The sequence below is a fragment of the Papaver somniferum genome, chromosome 6 (genome assembly GCF_003573695.1).
Source record: "Papaver somniferum cultivar HN1 chromosome 6, ASM357369v1, whole genome shotgun sequence".
Taxonomy (NCBI): Eukaryota; Viridiplantae; Streptophyta; class Magnoliopsida; order Ranunculales; family Papaveraceae; genus Papaver; species Papaver somniferum.
The window spans coordinates 167,526,081-167,541,438 of NC_039363.1; the positions used below are offsets into that span (position 1 = coordinate 167,526,081).

Consider the following 15,358-nt stretch of genomic DNA (forward strand, 5'->3'; position numbering starts at 1 on the left):
TTCTGATGTTGTGCCAAAGTATCCTGTGAATTACGAAGGATTTCGGGTCATTACCCTTCAAAACTCTCTTATCCAGTTTGCAACCAAGACTGGTAAAATATTCAAAGCATTGTACTTTCAGATGTGATCTCTGATAAACCTCAACTTTGCTTCTTCTCCATTAAGCAAATTCATCAGTTCCTGAGGAGGCTCTAGCAGCGCTTTGCAAAGGTTGGATTCTTCTTGGATGAGTCGGATGTCCTCTCGTCGATCCAGTGCAGTGCTTAACACACTGGACATTCAATATCCATTTTACAAATTATCTTCCTCATCATCCGAAAGACCACGGAATTCATCAAAATCATCGGTTGTAAAATCTTCGTTGAGATAATTATCTTTTGGAAGCATGTCTGCTGCAGGAACTGTGGAAAAATAAGGCATATTGTGAACTAATAGAATAAAATCAGAGATTACACTTTCACGAACTTCACCACTCTTGGTAAAACTAAGAATTAAATGAGAAAATATGATCTGAATATTTCATTATTTGAAGAAGAAAGATATCAACATCATGAAAGAATCCAAACAACTGATAAATTCATCATTACTATGCAAATGTATAGAAATCTAATCAATTACATGATTTTTGTGCCATCTGCGGGAATCGAACCCACAACTACATGGTTGTAAACCATGCGCTCTACCAATTGAGCTAAGACAGCCAGTAACACTAAGTTAAAACTCTCGAATTCATGACCATTATATACTTACTGCCTTGTGGAAAGTAGAACGTGAACTTTTTTGCTATATTAAATCAGATGATCCTTAAGAAAATCACCTTTTAGTTGCAAAATGAGATGTTTTTCAATTATTTCTAACAACTCTGTTACCTTAATTCTTTTCCTTTCAAGATGGATTTGCATCATCAGGGCCTTCAATAGAGTACACATGTCCTGCAACCCAACAGAAATGGCCAAAGACAATCGGATGAAAGTCGTAAATATTTTTTGATGCAAAGCATTGAAGTGATTTAATCTCCAAAAACATATTAGAAAAATAGATAAAACTAAGTAGTCCTATCTAGAGTCTGACCACGATAAGATACCCAGAACCAAAGTTCCAAGGCATAGGAAGCATTCTCCTAAAGTTCAGCATCACCAATTGCTTCGCCTCGACCATCAATTCAAAAAAAAAAGAATCTCACTTATCTATGAAATAAATCATCTTTTAAGTACATCAGAAGAACAAATTATTTCAATCTTACATGTACATACCATCATTTTATCTAAGAAATAGATCTAAGACATTACCTAGAGATATCATCTCATGATTTATTTTGACCCGCAACTCAGATGAGCTAAATATCACAGGCTCACAGTAGTATTGGGTGAACAGATTATATTGCCGAAAAACAAACAAATCGATTACATTTTAAAAGGCATCAGATCAAAATCCTAAGCACCTAAAGTCTGTGTGTTATGCACCTGATGAAATCAATTCCGAAAACAGGCTTTGCGGCAGGCATGTTCATTGAAAAAAAATTCATGAGAAACTCTAGTGAGTTAATTTATGAAAGACAAAAATACTTCAAGTTTACATCACCTTCACATGATGCACCGCCATCATGAATTCACATATTATGATTCCATTGTCATTGATGTGGCACTTAAATAAAAATTGAAGATTTTTAAACCATCACTATTGTGCTCTCTAGCCTAGCAGTGGTATTTGGAGCAGCAAAATCACTTCCATTCAACACAAACTGACACTTCAAATTAAGTAATACTAAACACCTGAAAATTGAATATCCACACATTACGTTCTCATTATAACTTATTACCACCAAAGAATATGATGCCACAATAAGTATTAAACTATTTTTGTAAATGCTTAAATTCAAGAAGGAAAATGAGACGGTTCTGATTCATAGCTAGTTATCAATAAATCACAATAAGGATCATGGAGACAAACCTGATAAGCCAATGGGTTGCATGTCTATGTATTTTAACTTGCAAATGGTGTCACACATGACACAGCAACTTGGGACAGTCACCATGGATCCATGCCTCAAATGCACAACAGTATCGTCCTTATCTGAATAACAAAAACTTATCAAGGGTCTGCTTTCATCAATGACAACATATTGAGTTAACCCTACATATGAATCACCATTTTTTAAGCTTACATGAAGTGAAACCTCTTATGCATATATTCGTATCACCACAAACAAAATGTGAATAACAAATAGTCTCGCTTGAATGGAAGGAGTTCCTAACTTAGTCACAAAAGAAAAATAGTTGCTTTAGAGATGCTACGGAAGAAAGTCTTCAGCCATATGTCTCTCAAACAAAGTCACCACCTATATCATATCTACGCATGTGCAGTACCAAATCCGCCTATAGCTCTTATCAACGAACTATGAAACACCCATTAACAACATAGGCTATATGCATGTAGCCTAAGATAATAACAGAGATGGTATGTGCACCTAAAGTTCTCCCAATTGCAAGCATAATTGGGAACAAAATTATCAATATGGAAAAGTTATGGACAATTACTTCCTATGAGAACCTTAGTTATGAACAATGAAAGTATAGAGGGAAAAACCAAAATCAGCAGGAGTAGAGATTATACTCTTGTTTTACACATGCTAATTTTAATGGAACACATAATTTATATTACAACACAGACTGATCAGATAAAGCGATAATGGTCACGGTTTTTATCTGACATTGGGCTAGAATTTATGCATCTAATATCAGCGCTTCCCAAAGAAATGCAGATTAAGGTACATACACCATCCACCCAGTTAACAACAATGACTTCCTCAATTAACTGTAAGATTGTATCTCATCCTCTTCTGAACCCATTCTAATCAAAGACTTCTTTGAAAGAGTTGGAATTCTAAAATACAAACAACCCATTTAAAGATAATGCTATCTGAAAAATGAATACATACCACCAAAAACAGATGGCCACAATAAATATCAATGGGCGACTTAAAAGCGAAGAAAACACCAAGGAGGCATCAATGGCCTTAAATCGAAAATAAAATAATTCCCCAAAACCTGTCCATATACATAAACTCAACCATAAATTCCTATGCACAATACATGGGTTCGTATAAACATAGGAGAATTTAGGAGACAATAAATTTACCTTCATCATACAATCAAAACACAATGTGCGAATAAGAATTTCAGATACATACTAAAACACCCATCGTTCAGATTAGACTCACTGCACCTACAAAATCAAAACAAAAAACACACAATTTAAAAAATCAAACACAAACCGAAACGAAAAGGGCCTAGGGTTTGTCTGAATAGAGGGAAAGGGGTCGCAACGAATATAGATAAGAGATGGCAGAGATATTAAAGAGAGGATAGATTACCAAGAAAATCTAATGAAATTGTTCCTATTCTTCACCTATAAAATTTAAACCGATCCAGAGATTGTGTAGAAAGAGAATCTAACGAAAAGAAAAAGAGGTGGAAAGATAACGGTAGAAAACCACTGGGAATATCTGGACGACCCCAGACATCCTAGAGCTTCCACCACCATTTATTTTGACCCCACCCTGTAACATAACTAAGGTTGATACCACTTTTTATTTATCTTTTCTGCTTCTATAATTGGTGCTCTTGGCTGATTTTTTATGCTTGCATGATGACTTCATGATCCCGGTGGAGTTCTTTCATGCTAACTGCGGTAGTCTTGATAGGATTTATCAATTGGTGTAAAAGCAAGCAGCAACCTTATGTATACAACCTAAACCACATAAATAAAGCACATGTCACATAAGCCTTCTCGCAACATCTCTTTCATATGGCAAAACTATCAAACCATCCCCTTCACATTAAACATTATAGATGTTTAGAAGAGGTAGAACTTATAGCTGTTTAGAAGAGGTTCCTCGCACAGATCAGGTGTTGTTTAGAACATTATAGCTCATTATAACTTATACATGGCTAACATACGGAATACATATCAGGTGCTGGCTAAAAATATATAAAAGAATCAATTATAATTTCACTAACCCATCTCGGTGAGTACTCTCTGTCCATGTTCAAGCCACTCTTAGATTACTGATTTTCGAGTAAAACAAATCAGAATAAAAAATTACATGCAATTAACTTTGTGCTGGTTCTTATAAATCTCCTCAAGATGAATCTTATAGTTGGTCGAATTTGACTAACACTGATGTATCAAAAGCATTTGCAAGAGAAAACAATCAAGAAAATGAATTAAAAGAGGTAAGAAAATGATTGAAATAATGGAACCCGGAGTTACCTAGTTTTGACTCTAAGTAAATGTACTTGAATAAGAGCTACGACTCAGGACTTAGCCAACAAAAGCTCATAGTTCAGATTTCTCCTACAGTATCAGCAGATGCAACCGCTTTGACGACTTTCCTAGTGAAAGAATTCTTAGACTCTTGTTGACATCAACACTTTCATTTTTATTTCAAATCTTAAACAAACTTGTACATGCATGTGGAATTTTACTTAAAGGTTTTCCAGCCAAAGACTGTTCTCCATCGAACCCCTGCGAGTCTATAAAAACTTTTAATCGAGCTTCCATAATTCTAAATCCGGTAAAGAACACAAAGATGAGCAATTCATCATCGTTAACATTATTAGAAGCAATAATGACAATATTAACAATTGGTTTTCAAGGATTTCAATGGTAGTCCATATTAAACTTGCAGAATAAACATCTGTTCTTTGACTTACCAAATTTATCTTAAGTAGTTTCACCAAGGGTCGAATTCATCATAGACACTCATTAACACTAACATTGTTAGAAACCTAAGAAGGCATGTTGGGTTCTTTTTGACTGTTGTATTGTTACTGCGCAATGAAAATGCATATGGTGTTTAAGGTGCTGCAAGATTGAGTGAATGTGAACAATCTGTGTTTTCCATTTTTGTTTAATTTGTTGAATAATGTTCTCTCTCAATGTGGTGGGATTTACCAATTCCAGATGGTGGGATATAGCTAACTTTTCTCTAAAAACCAAACCTGAGTCTAATCAATGTTCCTACACCAAATTAAAACCCAATTTAATTTCTAAGAAAATCCGGGTTTGTTTACCTTATCGATTTCTTTTCTTTTTGGTGACTTTGCATGTCTTCCGCTGCATGTCTTTGAAATTAAACTTCCTCTCCATTCTCTTTGAAATTAAACTTTTCCTCATAAATTAATGTTATAGTTCCTACATAAAACACATAAAGTAAATACAAATTAGCATATATCAATCAAGAAGAAAAAAAATCAGATTTAAATTTTTTAGGGTTACCTTCTTCTTCCTGTCATCTACATCGTCCTCTTTGACAAAACTAAACATAAATCGCAGAATCAGATTAGTAACACCAATCGCGCCACGTCGATCAAAAGTAGTAAAAATAAATAAATACAGAGATAAAATTTATAGGGTTCAACGTGATTAAGATGTATTTAGATCAACAGCAGGATCTAAAGAACTCAGAAACAAAAACATATTCAAATTCTAGAGTTTCGCGAGAGAGGAGAAGAACCGTAACAACAAGAAGGAAGAAAACGGTTTTATGTGAAACAACCGAGAATCACTCCACCCTATTTATGTTGATCCCCATACGCACCCCGTAAGAATACCTAAATTTTCCTGGACGTCCAAGTCATAGATCGATCTGGATGATTCCGACCGCCAGATCAGGGTCCCCGTCAAATCTTGTCCTTCTAATGACTCTCAAATCTCAAAGTCAAAGTACACCTTTTTTTATAACAGTGATGTGGGGAAGGCAAAGAGGCAAAGAATTTCTATTGATTAGCATCAAACCGATTACATAGAACAATAACATATATATACATGTAAGAAGTAAACCCTAGACATTATATTGGGCCGCACATCCATGGGCTACAAGACCTACAACACTCCCCCTTGTGCGGTCCATTAGAACTCCGTTTGTAGTGCTCCACGTATACTACTTCGAATGTGGGTCTTCAAATGTCTTCCTCTCCTTGATGACTTCCTCTCCGTTTGTAGTGCTCCGTTTGTAGAACTCTTCACATGTAGTACTTCACATGTTTTCTCGTACTTTACATGTAGTTCATCACATGCAATACGATATTCAAAGATCGACGAGTCTAAGTTAATTGCCTCGTTAAAACTTCGTCAGGAAAACCCCTGACGGAAAAAACCTGAACTAAAGAAAAAGAGTATAATATTAATTAAACTTATAACATAGTAGGATGCGCATACGTTGCCTCATTAAAACCTTGACAAGGAAAACCCAGTGGGATAAAACCTTGACGAAGGGAAAATAGTACAACGTGACAAATGTAAGTAAAGGTGATCTGTTGCAAATGATCACTTTAGTTGCTTCACAAATCCTAAGGCAGAAAATCCTCGTGAGAGAGACAATAGCCTTAGATGGGAAATGACATTCCCGGTGTTTGTTGTTGTCTCATTAAAAACCTTGCCGAGCAATAAAACCCTGCGGGAAAAAGTAACCTCGGTGAAGGAAAAGAGTTCAACACGCTATTAGATGCTCCTCCTGATGTCAGACAATTTTCATTCGTCTAATGCAGTCAGAAGAAGTTAATCACACTTTACTTTGGTAACTTCAATGTTTATAAGACCTTGTTGTTGATTCTAGAAGTTGCGTTGCTTAACAGACCATCGCGTTTCATTTCTTTGATTCAGATATTTTCAGTAATATCAACGCGATCTTTATGTCTTCAACGTTCAACATACTTGATGCTTTTAGTGTCGTCTCACTAAAAACCTTGTCGAGTGACAAAACCCTTTGGAAAAAACTATTCTCGATCGAGGGAAAAAGAGTACAACACAGCTTCAATTTCGAAGTAAAATATGTCGACATCATATCCTTGGATCCTCCCCCTGATGTCGGCATCTCCCCCTGATTACTTTCAGAGTTGTTCCAGACAGTTCCTTTAGTCATGTATTTTTCGAAACTGAATATTGGTAATGACTTGGAAAATAATCTACTATATCTCCCCCCTGATTACTTTCGTTGGAGAACAGATCATTGTTCCTTCATAATCAACAACTTTTGGATTGCACTTTCATTAGCATTCCTTTTAATGTCTTTGTAGGGATAAAACAAATTTATGTCAATGGTTACTTTTAAGTAAATGATTAGATTCACTATACTATTCCAATGACGTTGCGTTGGCGCGGAGCTATATCTAGCTAACAAGTTCCCTGAGGATGTAAGACTTAATCGAGTATATTATTATACTAAGTACAACAATGCGTCTATTGTACTTATATATGGGAATTTCATCTCCCAACACATCTTCGTTATATTCCTTTGGACGAAATGGTTACTTACTTACTTACATTTGAACCTCGACTAATCATGGGAGTGCTATCAGGATGCATGTCGTTATTAAATTGCCTGACAACTTTAGACATATGCAAATTGGTGGAATAATATATCACAAGCTCAGTATTCGATCGAGATTTCCCTAGATTTTTCATCTCAAATTTGGATTTTAAATAGCTTTTAAGGTCTCTTATTACATCAAGAGTACACATCATGTTTGTACCATCAAAGGAACTTTCTTATGAATACGCAAGGAAAAATAAATTGCTTGTCTATCCCCTCCAAATCAAATAGCCACTTAGACGGGTATACCACATCTGCCTGATTGCTCAAATCTATAAGTGAGCGTTCTATCTAACTGTAAACGCACTTTGTGGTTTAGATTCATTTGATTTGAGCAACAAAAGTCTAGCAAGTACTTTTGTAAATATCTTCTATCTCTTGATTCTTTCAGAAATACGTAACAACCACATACATATGTTGCATTTCAAGTCCTTTTTGAAATTACCAAGCTAACTAAGTAGCGGGACTCTATAATGTTCATTACAAGAGAACAATTCCAGGGCTTTGTGAGAAACCTTGCGCCACAAGGCGAGTCTTTGTACTTTAAGACTACTTTCTTCTCATTGTGCTTTATGATAAATTAATTATATATGTACGATAGGCTTTACACTTGGTTGGTTAGCACTACCACACCAAATACCCGTATATTTGCCAAAGAACTAAGTTCTACCTGGATTGTGTAGGCCAAATATGCTATTTATTTGAAATTAATCAAAATAAAGCATGGTTCGATCTCATTGTGCTCTACTTCTGGAACAACTATTTATGGATTATATCATCATTGTGCACGCATGATCCTTCCATTGACTCATGTGCATTCTCATAATCGGTCAGGATTTCATTGTTCTCTAGAATCATTCAAAAATTCGGAGCATCCTCCAGTATTGATTCATGGACATAGTCAGAGACAATCAAATGAAATGATTTCATTAATGATACAAATTAGGTTGTGCCTTACTCATCTACTTCCTTTCTAGGTGAGCATTGATCGAACCTGGTGGTTTCTTCATCTTCCTTTATGGAGCCACGGTCTCAACTACACTTCCACCAAGTATAGTTACAACACCTTAGCCTATGGTGTACCCCATACTGAGGATTTCTAACCTTGCAGGAATATTTGCAGCTGGTATATGTGATCTTGTCACTTTAGCGACATCAGTGTACATTCTGAAAATTGATTATTCTCTGTCGCTTCACATTTACATTTGTGGAGTACAAGAATCAATATGAGACACAGTGGGAACACACCACGACAATTCATGTCGTTCCTTTAGAAAATACTTTTTCTTATCTCCCCCTAACGACGAGAAGACTGTATCATTAAAGTAATAACATGCAAATCTAGCAGTAAGATATCTCCTGCCAAAGGTTTTAAAAATGCGAATAATTATTGAGAATAAATATCCAACAAAACTACTTAACATTTTTGAAGACCCATCATAGTACGATGTGGAATCGTAATGGCACATGTATAGTGCAACCAAAAATGCGTAAGAACACGAATATCAGGCTTAAATCCAGTTACCAACTGGTACGCAGAAAAGGTTGACTAATATTGGGTTCTAAAAACGAATTAAGTAAAGATGCACGTAATATTGCATATCCCCAAAGCAATAAAAGGTAGGTTGGTACGCATAACCTATTCCTTAGGCACCATCTCTAACCTTTGATGGTAGCCTCTTCGAGACCATTGGGTATAATATGATGATCCTATTAAACATGCAATATTTATCAAGTCCTTTTGATATAAATTCTCTAGCATTAATAATGGTGGTGAGCCTTTGCTCTTTGCATTGTGTAATATATGCTTGGAGTTTTACAAAAATTAAGTGCATCGTTTGTTGTGAGCAATAAATGATTTTAATGCGTCGAATCATCCACCAGAGCCATAAATCACTTGAATGGTCCGCATTCTGCATGGACACATTTTCACTAACAACACTTTATTTCTTTGGAGAATGATTTATTTAACATTTGCATCTAAGTAAAACAGGATGGTCTCAATCATGTTTTACTAAAGGAAGACTTTGTAAGATGAGTGACGTGCTTTCTTACTCGAAAGCATAACGGGGAGAGGTAGTACAAATCTAGTAACTTTAGAAATCAATGATTGTGATAGATGTCGTAACTTGGCATTCTATTAGTTCGTTGTCCTTTACGTTCAAATGAAGTGATGCCCGTGCTAGTACTTTCAAAACGGAACATCGTGTCACGACCAATGTGCCTTATGGTTATGTCAAAGTCTTTATGAATCATTCCCAATCCGTTCATTGTTGGGGTTAATATGGATTCAGTAATTCAAGTTCCAGTGATTTACAATCCACTAGATTGATACATTAATTTTCTAAGAATATGTTTCCTTCTACATTCACAAGAAATAATTTATAGATGCAATCAAATTCATTCTCACTGTAAATTTCCAAGAAGGTAGGTAATAATTTACGCATGAACATCCTTCGCACTTAACAAGATGTGATTAGCCCTTAGTACATACAGAGCTAGACATTGAGTCTTGAGAGATTTAATAAGTGGTGTGTCCTTATTACGTAACAAAAGTCAGATTCAACTCAAATCAATTACTTTAGAATGAATATATGTTACGTTTCATCCATATATATCTCAAGTGCTTTAGAGAATTTATGTCTCGTGGGAATGATGTATTTTTCATTCCATAAGCGCAAACATTTGATCTTGTTCAATTAAATAGTCAATTGGCCAAGAAAAGTTTGTATAGTCATTAAAGTTGATGTGAAAATTGGTTGTTACTATGATACACACATTACATTGTATATACCATCAGTTATTACCAGGTGCATTTCCAACTCTTTTGTTTATGATGGGAGCTAGAATTACATTTTTAGCTGTTCCCATGTTTGGTTGATACTTGTGTGTTGGTGTTATTACTACCGAAGACAAAAGTACATCTTTGTCTCATGATACATATGTCCCTCTGCACATATTTCACTATGCCAGCAAGTGGATTACATCCCACAGAATATTCAAATTTGGGGGAGAATATCAAGTATCAAATAATGATGCTCAAGTACTTTTAAGCTCCAAATGAATACATTTAGAATCGAGTTGATGCTACCTATTGAACAAAAGACATCATTCAACTATAGTCAATATCATATTTAAGAGAACAAAATTAAGACCAAAATTCTTTATGATCAAAGATCAACAGTCATAATCTAAGTTGATCGTTTATATAATATGGATTTATCTTAAGACAAAGAAAAATCAGAACTAGGTATGTTCTAAAAATGTATTCGACATTAAAACCCACAATGGTTACATACCTCGAGCCAAACTTTGGTTCCATCCACACATACACAGAACCAGAACCCACTCGCACATGCACACTCCACTACCAGAACATGATAGGATTCGAATAAACTGGGACGACCGGGTTGGAGTGAACCGGATAGGCCAGACCTGATCGGCTGGACCGGGTAGGTTGGACCGGAATCAGTTGGTTGGACCAGGTCGAATTGGATGGACCGGTTGGACCGACTGGGTCAGTCTTTCCTTCTTCTCCTTCCCCAAAGAATTACAAACGATGGACATCATGTCGATATCATCAACCGACGCACAAAAATAAAAAAATTGTGATCAGAGAAGAGATTCGAATCAAGTTTCACGCCCAAACTAACATACCAATGAATGTATTATTTTACGCCCAAACTAACATACCAATGAATGTATTATTTTACGCCCAAACTAACATACCAATGAATAAATTAAAACATTATCACCCAATTAGATATGGTATAAGTTAAAACATTATTATTTTAATTTTAACATAGGAATAAATTAAATTAAAACATTATCACCCAATTAGATATGGTATAAAACAAATTTCAATCAAATGAATTTTTAGAAATCAAAATTCCTGAAGGTTCTAAAAAAGAATCTTAAAAATCCAATAATCAATGAGCATAACTCCGTTAACGGTCGATAGTACTTAGTCAATTGTCAATCAATAATGGTGCGAGCAATGGTACGGAGGAAAGAAAAATATAAATAAATAATTATTTATACACCTAGCAAACAGAACATGGAACTAAATATATTATTTGATTCAATCCTTCCAAGCATGTAGCAAACAGAAGAAAGACATATTGTACAAGTTTGTAAAAGAATCATGAAAAAGAAAAGAATAGGCAGTGGCATTCTCAAACGGACAACGAAAAAATAAAAAAAACGGCAACAATTATGGCCTTGGCGGAGCATTTACAAACTAAAATATGGAAACATTGCATATCATACGTTGTAATAAAAACCATAAATTAACACCTCTGTACGTTACAAACATATTACTAAAGACAAACTACTTTTAGAAAAACAGTCAAGAAATCGAGAACACGATCATGCCACAGTAGTCATATGTCAAAATCTATTATGAGTTCAACTAAAATATTTACAATCAGACAAAATATTCATCATTAGCAAGGAACGAATCAACAAGGTCAAAAAGCGTACACATAAATGAAAAAGATGACACTAAATGATCAGACTAAGATGCTATATCCTATATATCGAAAGGGGTACATATGTGACCAATGGTGAACAGCAACGTGGTCATACATAAAAATCAGACTACCAAAGCTAATTAAAAAAAATTGTTCATACATAAGACATACAATAAAGAGACAATATGACAATCACCATGGCTTCCTATCAAATATCTAAAAAAAAAATTCAAAGACATGGTAGCACAAATGGTATGGCAGACACTCAATCATATGCGACAAGGCACTACAATCAAACCATGTACACAGACGTCTTTATCAGTTAGAGACCACAGAAGAAATAGAAAAATAAGAAAAGTTTTAGCTATACCTCGATACTTGTGCAGTGGAACAAGGGAACATGGCAGACGACCACGCGTTAGCAGACGAAAACAAAATGGAAAGTTTTAGGTATACCTCTTGGGAAGAGAAGGATTTTTCTTCCACGGATTTGCCGCCGACGGACCAAATGAAGAACATACAGATTTTCAAGTTTCATTCGTATGATTAACCAAAATCCAGATCCGTACCATTTGTAAGTTTTGGATGTGAGTAATCAAAATATCCCCTTTCAAGTTTCAGATGAAGAAGCAATGATAACTAAGAAGAAAAAAAAATTATTCTCTTTTTTGCACGGTTAGAGATCGTGACTGATAACGTTTTGCAGTGAAAATGTAGGGAAGGCAAAGAGGCAAAGAGTTTCTATTGGTTAGCATCATACCGATTACATAGAACAATAACATATATATATATGTAGGAAGTAAACCCTAGACACTATATTGGGCCGCACATCCATAGACTATAAGCCCTACAACATTTTTTTTAAGCAGACGATTTAGTCTTGGATCCCTATTGGAATGGAATCGTTTTCCCGATTTTGGCAAACAAGATGATTGCTAAAGGGATGACCGGAATTAGCAGGGGTAGCTACATCCGATCTTGACCATCGGATAACTCAAACGGTATCCCCTGCTAATCCGAGTAACTTTCTTTAGCGAGGATATAGAAGGAATCAGAATAATAAGGCAATTCAAAACTGTGAATAGTTGTGGGTTTAAGATGAACCCACATTTGGGGAATACCCTCATGAATTGAGGGATATTTTTTGTAGTAGTTTTCATGGTTTTTCAATGCAGAATGTTACAGTCGGTACTGAAAAATCATGCCCATTATAATAAAAAGTAGTATCTATCATTTTGTGGCAATATCTCCCGATTTGTCCATCTTTAAGATTCTATTTCCTCGTGTAATACGATTTTTGAGAATATATAGGATTTTTTTCAAAACATCCAAATAATTTCTAGAAATAATTAAATTGATGGATATGGCATATGAGAATGAACCCTGCATTGAGCACTCTTAGAGCTCTTTCGTTGGATTGTCATTTTAGATGAGATGCGAGCAACGTGAGCATATGTATCAAAGTAATCAATTTCATGCCTTTGTTCATAACCCTTAGCAACTAATCTGGCTTTGAACTTATCAGTGGAACCATCAATATTCAATTTTCTCTTGAATACTCATTTACATCTTATTATAGGCTTAATGTCTGGAGGTGAATCACAATTATCCAAGTACCATTAAATAAAAGTGAATGTTTTTCATCATTGATAGACTCTTTCCAGAAAATAACATCTTTGGAACTCACGGCCTCAAATTAAGGTTTAGGATCATCATCAAAATGCATCACATACTTGGTCATATAAGAATTTCATTATTACTACTTTCTACAAGATATGTTATAAATTCTGGACCATACTTTTTCTCTATCTTTGCTCTCTTACTCCTTCCAGGTTCGATATCTCAGTAGGTACTCAAATATCTTCAATTTTTTGAGTGGGAGCAGGATGTTCATCATCGTTGTTAGTCTCCGCAGATTCCATACTAGGTAACAATCGGTTTTCTGTGGTTTGTACTCGGGAAGTATTCCTATTTAAGTTCTCAAAGAATTCTATATTTACAGATTTTATAATCTCAAAAGTGTCAAGGATTACAAATCTATAAGTAATACTGTTACGCGAGTAACCTAAAAAAACATATTTATAAGCCCTATTTTCTACAAAAGTAATAAATATTTGATTCGCATAAGAACCAAATATATCAAATAGTGCAAACACATAATGAAGCAATCAACACTACCAGAGACTGCAACATGTTCTTATTTTATTTTTGTAACACCTCTTTCATACGGAGAGATTTGCTACCGACGATCCAAGATAGCTAAGAAAGAAAAAATTAAAAATTAAAATACTAAGTACTAAATAATTAATAATAAAACATCTTTTCAAACGGGAACCTACTATATGGGTTTATACCATCAGCATACTTTATGGCATATTTTATTAAAGCAGACGGAGATTCCTCCGATAAAGATTGATAGTTTTAGAAGTTTTTGTGTAAATTTTGTGGGTAGACCTCTATGTAAAACCTCATGAGACCATAACTCATCCACTAAGGTCGTCTAGGGGTTCAAAAGCTTGTTGCACATGCTAAGTGCATCTGTGATGCCTACAAAAGTGAGTTAGATTGATTTGAAATGAATGAATATGTCCTAAAAGTATGAATGAATTTTGTTTCTTATAAAAATGAATCAATCGGCTTATATCAGGCTAATAAACGACCGATTATGAGAATTGGCTTTTATATGTACATACATCAAACGGTTCTGGGTACCTTCGTGAATGGATAACATCAACCTAGAATCGATCCATAAGTGCATGAACATCCACCGATTTTGGGTTGGTGATCTGGAAAATGAATCAGAATTTTTCAGTTGTTTGATGTTTTGAAGTTCGATAAACATTAGTTGATTTCACATTTAACACGATTAATTAAAAACTTAAACGATTAATTAAAATTAGTTAATATGGGATAAACTAACCATTTTAGAAAATAGTTGGCTAAGGTGTTTCGGAAAAACATCGTAATGGCCCGTTTTTGTCTTCTAATGATAGGCCTCAAATATATATTTTAGGCCGCTAACTAGCCAAGTTTATATACAATAATAAATAACACGACATTTGTGTCTTCTTTCTCTTTTTTCTTAATAATGCAAGCGTGAGTCCTTTATTTTTTATTTGTGCTCATAAACCCTGAGACGTTTAGCACTTAAAATTTATATAAGTTTAAGTTAGTTTTTTATTTGGCCCCCTTCCATCCTAAACTGAATCCTAGGTCCGCCACTGTATTATCGAGATTGTGGAATCATTAAGCACAACATTATATGAACAATTGAACATGTCCGCAGGGATACAACCAAAAATGCTTTATGAGCCTGATCGCTGTCGTATGCGTCAAAAATAATTTCACTTTCCTAAAGTATATGATAAGAAAGAGTTTGTTTCCACAGATAGGCAATTGTAGTTATTATGTATTCAATTTCCTAAAGTAACCAATTGGGGGATTTCTGATTTTTATGTAAGCAATAAAAGTAAATCAAAAGCAAAGTAAATAGTAGATTGTAATCAATGAG

The 15,358-nt window shown here is 34.8% G+C and overlaps 1 non-coding gene across 1 annotated transcript; it reads right to left on the bottom strand.

Annotated features, from left to right (window-relative positions):
• Positions 1-628: 628 nt before the first annotated feature.
• On the bottom strand, positions 629-701 carry TRNAV-UAC. Its single transcript has one exon. It is a non-coding gene; the product is annotated as a tRNA-Val (tRNA).
• Between the last annotated feature and the right edge of the window lie 14,657 nt (positions 702-15,358).